We start from the raw sequence: 8,017 nt of genomic DNA on the forward strand, positions 1-8,017 counted from the left end.
ATTGTACTTATAAATGTCTCTGATTAAGTCTTTTTATTTTTAGCCTAATTTAATTTGTATCATTACATTTTGCACAGAATTTTCTTTTCATTTCTGTTCCCTGATTCACCCACCATTAAGTGTCCACTTGTGCAGTCGATGGTCTTATAAACATCAAGTATGCTTCCCCACTTCATCTTTGAAAATCCTTTACATTAGACCTTTTCTTTCAAATGGACAGAAGTGACATTTTTTTTTTTACAGGTAAGACTTCTTTAATGCTATCTGTGATATTATTGAAGTTACAATCAAACCTTAGTGGCAGAGGTATGGATAATTGAGGAATAAGTATGAATAAAGATGATATTAACATTTAATTATATTTCTTGGATTCAGTTCTGCCTGAATTTTGTAGAATGATGCAATATAGAACTAGCCATTTGTTCACTGAGGAATTAGCTAAACTTTCCCATAGTTTGATAGTTCAAATCAGGAAATGTACAACTGAAATAAAATATAACTTTACATTGAAGTGTTAAGTTACAAAAGATAAAAAATTCCAGCGTTAAGTGCCCATACAAATATGTTTCCAAAAGCTGTGTGTGGAGCCACTTCTAGGCCCAGAGAACAAGAAAAGTGTTGATAAGAGCGGGTGTCATAGTATAAGACACTGCTTGAGATGTCCACATCCCATTAATGTGCACCCTGGGAAACAGCAATGATAGCTTAAGTACTCCGGTCCCTGCCACCTCCCTGGGAGACTGGGATGTAGTTACAGGCCCCTTGCTTCAGCTTGGCCCAGCCCTAGCTACTGTGGGTATTTGGGCAATAAACTAGCAGATGGAAGATCTCTCTCTGTCTTTCCCTCTCATCCCCCTCTCTCCTCTCTACCCCCTCTCCTCTCTCTCCCTCTCAAGCAGATGAATATAAACAAACCTTTTTTTAAAGCCTGATGACTGTTTGGGTGGTAGTTCTAAGGAAGACCTAGGTTTGCACTCTAAGTGTTTTCATACTTGAGTTACATAAGTGTTTCCCAGAGAGGAGTCTGGCATAGCTGAGGCCCAGCGAGAAGCTGGCGCTGTGACCCCTGAAACCCAGGGCTGGGGCAGGCGTCATAGTTATCCACATCAGGAAATGTCCCAGGAGAAATACTCAGCAAAAATCTCTGGAACCCTGCAAAGAGCTAGCTTTAGCCACAAAGATCCACAAACAAAGATTCTCATCACTGAGAGCTGCAAAGAATATAGGACAACTTGTGCTTCGTGGAATCCACAATTACAATGTTGGTAAGAATTTACTTTTTAAAAACAGGGCTCGGACTTAACTGGAACATCAAATCAAATAAATCCCATTGATTTATTGTTCGCAAATACTTTCCCTCAGTAAGCATTGCTTATTAGCATTGCAGAAGCAGGGTGATATGTTACAGGTTTTACAGGTTTGTACTTCCCCTCATTATGCCCATCAGGAGCCCTGGTGAAATACATACCCTTAAATGTTTGGTCTCTGATTCACCTGTGGAGGGAACCGGTTGGGGTCAAATGAGCAAACATTCAAACGAACAAAGGTCCCTGTTTATAGCTTATGTGTGTGCTGAGAGTGAAGCTGCTCTGACCTCTGGTAGCAGAGGAGGAAACGGAGACCACACACGTTACTCCTCTCAAATCATATCGCAGGTACAGCTGGACATGGGCATCGGGTCTGTTGGGTTCCTAAAATACTACACACTCCTCACTGCATTGAATCACCCATATGGAGCCACAGTTAATTCAAAATCAAACTTAAATATGCGCTGGGAACAGGGAACCAAAACAAAATCGAGTACCACTCATGTTACCCTTCTAGGTAACCTTATAGAAACCATAGAACACGAACATCTCTCACGTCCATTTTAAAGTAACTGTTTACATAAACGGCTCAAATGAAAGTGCTGATTAATTAGTTAAATCGGTTTCATCTGGATGAGAGAAAAGTATTAAAAGGAGCACTTTGATGGTTTTGAGGTATGCAACTTCCTGTAATAATCTTGGTGGTAATATCTTAAGTCACCACTAGATGGCAAAATTACTCCATCAGCAGTATTTGCCTCAACTGTGATAGTCTTCAGTTTTCCAAACAAGATTGAAGGTTTAGTTTTACTATTCTGAAAGCAGAAATGGAACTTCAAGGATATTCAGATATTGAAACCACATTAAATAGTGATTTCTGAATTAGTTTTACATACCTGTAAGTCATTTTATTATTTTCAGGAATAGCCATTTTATCTTTCTATTAAAATTCTTCCAAAAGCAATATTTTAGTTCATGTTTCTTTCAGTGTAATAACATTAGCATTAGTAAAACCAGGATAAAAGATAAATGGGGGTAATTATTTAAGCTAAACTGATATGAAAAAGGAAAATTGTAACGAAAGACTGAAAGCTTTATAAATTGCTATTGATATATAATTTGAAAACTGCATCTCAAAGCATTCTTTGCTCATTTTTAACAACAGCGTTTACAACTTTAATTTACTGATTTTTTAAGAAGGAAACCCATTTTTAAGATTTTTTATTTTATTTTATTTTATTTATTTTTTTTAACTTTTATTTAATGAATATAAATTTCCAGTGTACAGCTTATGGATTACAATGGCTTCCCCCTCCCATAACTTCCCTCCCCTCCCCTCTCCCGCTCCCTCTCCCCTTCCATTTGCATCAAGACTCATTTTCAATTCTCCTTATACACAGAAGATCAATTTAGTATAAAGATTTCAACAGTTTGCACCGACACAGAAACACAAAGTGAAACATACTGTTTGAGTACTAGTTATAGCATCAAATCACAATGTACAGCATATTAAGGACAGAGATCCCACATGAGGAGCAAGTGCACAGTGGCTCCCGTTGTTGACCCAACAAATTGACACTCTAGTTTATGGCGCCAGTAACCATCCTAGGCTGTCGTCATGAGCTGCCAAGGCCACGGAAGCCTTCCAAGTTTGCCGACTCTGATCGTATTTAGACAAGGTCATAAAAGACAGAGTGAGGATAGTAACCAATGATCCTAAGAGTGGCATTTACCAGGTTTGAACCATTATACAGCATTAAGTGGGGAAGAGGACCATCAGTACACACATGTTGGGAGTAGAGCCATTGGAGGTAGAGTAGAGGTTATGATTACAAAGGAATGAGGCCCAAGTGCACTAGACAGGGCCTAGAACAAAGGAGAGAGTCATTATTAGATGTGCTAAGAAAGGTGCTAAGCTACAAGTAATTTTTCTGATTGAGAGGCAAATAGAACCTGATAGAAGGGGCTTGATAATAATCTGGTGGGCTTTAGGCCTTGTAAATTCAGAGGCCCAGACCTATCTATCTCTTCACATGGGGTATATCCTAAGGGAGGTGTGAACCTCCTAGGGGAAGGCACTCTGTTGACTTTCATTACTTGGCTGGGCTGGGAGGAGAGCTGGCCAGGTAAAGGCAGGGGGCATCTCTAACAAGAAATTTACAGTTCTGCCTGCAATGTTGCTGACCCTACTTGACCATCCCCTCAGCTGCAGTGGTCACTTTGGAAGTTGGGCTGAGTGAAGGGCTTTTCAGCTTAGAGCCAATAAGATCTGTGGCTCTGACCTGGGCATCCTTCGACTCCAGGGCAGGTCCATTTCCAGTGATCCAACTCTTGGCAGAGCTGCCAGGGCTCTTCACAAGCTGACTTCTGCTGAAGCCCAGGCTTACCACATTGAAAGCCACTGCAGTGGACTGGCCTGTTGGGTCTCCTTGAGGGCAGATCACTGTACAGATCAGCCATTAATAGGCCTGCCACCCATTGCTTCTGATGCCGAGCTTTCTTTTCCTCCTGGTTTGTGTTAAAGCAGACCAGAGGATGCAAGTCAAGGGAGTGCCCAAGTCCCATCTCTAATCTTCGGTGGCCTGAACTACAAGTCTATAGTCACAGGCATGTTCTGTAGTAGTTTTTCTAAGGTAGACAATGCCCATGAGGAAAATTATATTCTCACTTTAAAACTTTCTTTCCCTTTGGTCTGAAAGGGAGGTTTTTTCTACTTACTGTATACTTCGCTGATGGCGAAGTGAATCTAGCTAAGAGATTATTATTTAAGTTCTTATTTTGGCTATGCTATTGCAGAAAAATGTTAGCCATCTCTTTTATAAGGTCTAAAGATTAAATTGTGCATCCTACAGATTCCTTCATAATAGAATTAGTTTCCTACCTTGAAGAGAATAGAGAAATGAAAGAACAAGTTGGGCTTAGAATAGAGAAATGAGGGAGCAAGTCCTAGATCGCTTGCTGACAATAGCAATATCACATGAATACTTAGCAAACCATTTCAACCATTAGATAACAACTTAAGAAAACATTTACCAGAAGGTCCAATGCCTTCTATAAATTCTAAGAATCAAGTATTTAGAAACACCTCTTAAATATCTAACATGGTGTAGTTTGTTTAGCCAGTAAACTTAAGCACAACCATCTAAAACGTTTTTAGTTTCTTTCTACCAACAAGTCTAAAACATATGATACACAGATTCAGGTCACACAAATTAAAATGTATCTTTGATTGATTTTAGCAGCTTAAATTTATGGACAATCTTATCTATAAGCCATTTAAAATAAAACTCTTAATAAAATTTCCCCATGTGGACATACAATATGTACACACATATAATATAGCATAATAGACCAATATAGCAATTTTAATAATAGCTTTTAAAATCTTTAACTCTTTTTGTAGATTGCCAATTGATTTGAATTGCTTTTTGTTTTTAGTAACCTCAGTTAACCATACTTTCTCTCAGTTGGTACTGTTAATACATTATTGGCTTCATCTGTTTACAGAGCCATCCCAAAGTACTGAATACAATAAAAGTGGCTGGAAAAAGTCTATAGGAACCTATAGGAGGACAGCTAAACACAGAACCAACAACGCTTTAGTTTTATGAGCAGCACATCATATATAACTGTGGATGACAAAAGACTTTAAGTTGCCATGTTTAAAATTATAAACTCATCAACCAACAAGAGGCACTTGCTTACTTCACAGTATTTTTGAAAGCACCTGTAGGATTTTACAAGTATTTAACCCTTTAGGCCTCTGGGGCTTTCTCATTAAGCTAACTATCATGTCTAGTAACACAAGATCATTAGACTTTTTAATTCTCAAACATTTGTATTAATAGCATTTTCCATTATAGAAACTTAAAGTCTGGTACCACATCACATCTTGACAGTCCTTCTAATATACTCCAAATAGATTGATTAGTTGGTGTCTCTATAAGATGAGAGACATAGGTCCTTCGATTTTTTCAGTTGGGCCCAAACTGGAAAAACCAAAGTCCAGGATTTACTGGAAATTTTAGAGACCAGATTGTTTGAAACTTTGATTTTTTGAATGCCTGTCAAGAATGCCAAGAAGGCTCAAAATCCAAAATATCTGGTTGAAATAAGATTCCTTAAAATCATGACATAACATAGACCAAATTTGATCATTGTTACAAGGTGATTATTCAAATTTTTGAAAAAAGCACATATTTAAATAACCCATAGCTCTTAATAAAAATTCAGCTGTTTTTGAACAATTAGAATTTAACAGACATCAAGAGAACATAATAGATTACTTTAACACATTGCTTTAACAGAGCATCAGAGTTTAATTCTATGTCAAAGAGAAATTGAGCTTCCAGTGATCTTTTGCTGTGAGGTTTCCCTCCTTCACCTTCTTTCATATTGGTGACCATGTTTCTGTGTTTCTGTGTGTAACACATCTTTAAGCATCTTTTGCAGGGCAGGATGAGTGGCAACAAATTCTTTCAGTTTCTGCTTGCTATGAAAAGTCTTAATTTCACCTTCATTCACAAATGAGAGCTTTGCAGGATATAGTATTCTGGGCTGGCAGTTTTTCTCTCTTAGTACCTGGGCTATGTCTCGCCATTCCCTTCTAGCTTGTAGGGTTTCTGATGAGAAGTCTGCTGTGAGTCTAATTGGAGATCCTCTAAGAGTGATCTGACGTTTCTCTCTTGCACATTTTAGGATCTTTTCTTTATGTTTCACTGTAGTGAGTTTGATTACAACATGTCGTGGTGAGGATCTCTTTTGGTCATGTTTATTAGGGGTTCTATAAGCTTCCTGTACTAAGATGCAGATTTTTTATTTTAAAAACGGGCCTGTGGGGCTGACGCTGTGGTGTAGCGGGTAAAGCTGCCACCTATAGTGCAGGCATCCCATTTGGGCGCAGGCTCCAGTCCAGGCTGATCTTCCAATCCAGCTCTCTGTGGTGGCCTGGGAAAGCAGTGGAAGATGGCCCAAGTTCTTGTGCCCCTGCACTCGTGAGCGAGAGATGGAGAAAGCTCCTGGCTCCTGGCTTCGGATTGGCACAGCTCTGGCCATTGCAGCTATCTGAGGAGCGAACCAGCAGATGGAAGACCTCTCTCTCTCTCTCTGCCTCTGCCTCTGTAACTCTCTTTCAAATAAATAAATTTAAAAAAAAGGTCTGGCCGGCGCCGCGGCTTACTAGGCTAATCCTCCGCCTTGCGGTGCTGGCACACCGGGTTTTAGTCCCGGTTTGGGCGCCGGATTCTATCCCGGTTGCCCCTCTTCCAGGCCAGCTCTCTGCTGTGGCCAGGGAGTGCAGTGGAGGATGGCCCAAGTGCTTGGGCCCTGCACCCCATGGGAGACCAGGAGAAGCACCTGGCTCCTGCCATCAGATCAGCGCGGTGCGCCGGTCGCAGCACGCCAGCCGTGGCGGCCATTGGAGGGTGAACCAACGGCAAAAGGAAGACCTTTCTCTCTTGTCTCGCTCTCTCACTGTCCACTCTGCCTATCCAAAAAAAAAAAAAAAAAGTCTGTGTTCACTGTGTTCAGCTACAGATTTTCCCCCTAAGCTCCGATTATATATCTTGTATTTTGATCCAGAAAGAAAATACAGATTGTCAGCATGATGTAAAATTTAGGTTTTTTTTTAATCCTAGTATAGAGTTTTAAGAGCTATTAAAGAGAAACTGATTGAAGGGCCAAGCACTCATTATTGCCCAACTATTCATATCGTACCTTCCCTCGTTCTTCCAAGAAAACCTTTTACATGGACGCTTCAGCAGAATAAACCATAAATGTAATTTTCAAGTAAACTAAGAACTTTTGTTTACATAGTTTTGGATTTTGACTCTTTCTTATTCTGAATCTCAATCTTACCTCAAACCATAATTACCATATTAACTTTGCAAAGCACAGTTGTTTGCCATTCAGCAAAGCAGTAGTACCCTAGGGGGCCCTACTGACCCAACGCTGAAGGAAAACAGGATTGGTCACACCCATTTGCAAGCTCTATTCCAGGCTATTTGCCAAGGTGCAGTTTGAACGTGAGTTCTGACAATGAAATACACGGATACCCATCTGGATTTCCAGAAGGCGCCAAGGGGAGTTCTTCACAGCTGAGTCTTGCCTGCCTGAAGCTGGGGCTTTTATGACTTCATTTCCAGACCCAGGTTGCCAGTGATTTTCAATTTGCCTCGAGGGTTCCTGTTAGGAGTCATTGATGCCAGTGAGGCCAAGTCAGCCATGGAGAGGGCGCAGTCAGCTGTCTTATCTAAGTTGGGATGCTCTGAGCCTTTGCTCTTTGTCACATCCACCACCCAGGTGGCTTCGTACCCTCAGGGCCATCCTTCAGCTTGGAGGCAAAGATACCACTGATTTTCTTCCGTACTGTTCTCCTTCCTCTTCAGCTTCTCAGTCTCCTTGAAGACAAGATTTGCCTTAAATGCATCACCTGCAGAGCTGGCTGGCGCAGCCTCAATCTGTTGGGTTCCGAACGAACTGGCAGCCTCGGGAAAACCCATCTTGTCAAGTGTGACAAGAGCTCCTCCGAGGCCTAGGTTAGGCTGCCCAGCAACTGTTTCCTCTAAGCTATTTTAAAATCGTATGAATCAACCAACTATTTGGCAAACACCAAGATTCCACTCTTAAACTTATAAACCCAAATGATTGTGACTTTTTAGCTACATTCACATGCAACATTTTTTTCTCTCTCATGGAATTTTCACCACTTT

At 40.5% G+C, this 8,017-nt stretch overlaps 1 pseudogene; it reads right to left on the bottom strand.

Annotated features, from left to right (window-relative positions):
• Positions 1-7,432: 7,432 nt before the first annotated feature.
• Positions 7,433-7,807, bottom strand: LOC133762202 (sterol carrier protein 2-like; annotated as a pseudogene).
• Positions 7,808-8,017: the final 210 nt, after the last annotated feature.

This window comes from Lepus europaeus, chromosome 6 (genome assembly GCF_033115175.1).
Source record: "Lepus europaeus isolate LE1 chromosome 6, mLepTim1.pri, whole genome shotgun sequence".
Classification (NCBI taxonomy): Eukaryota; Metazoa; Chordata; class Mammalia; order Lagomorpha; family Leporidae; genus Lepus; species Lepus europaeus.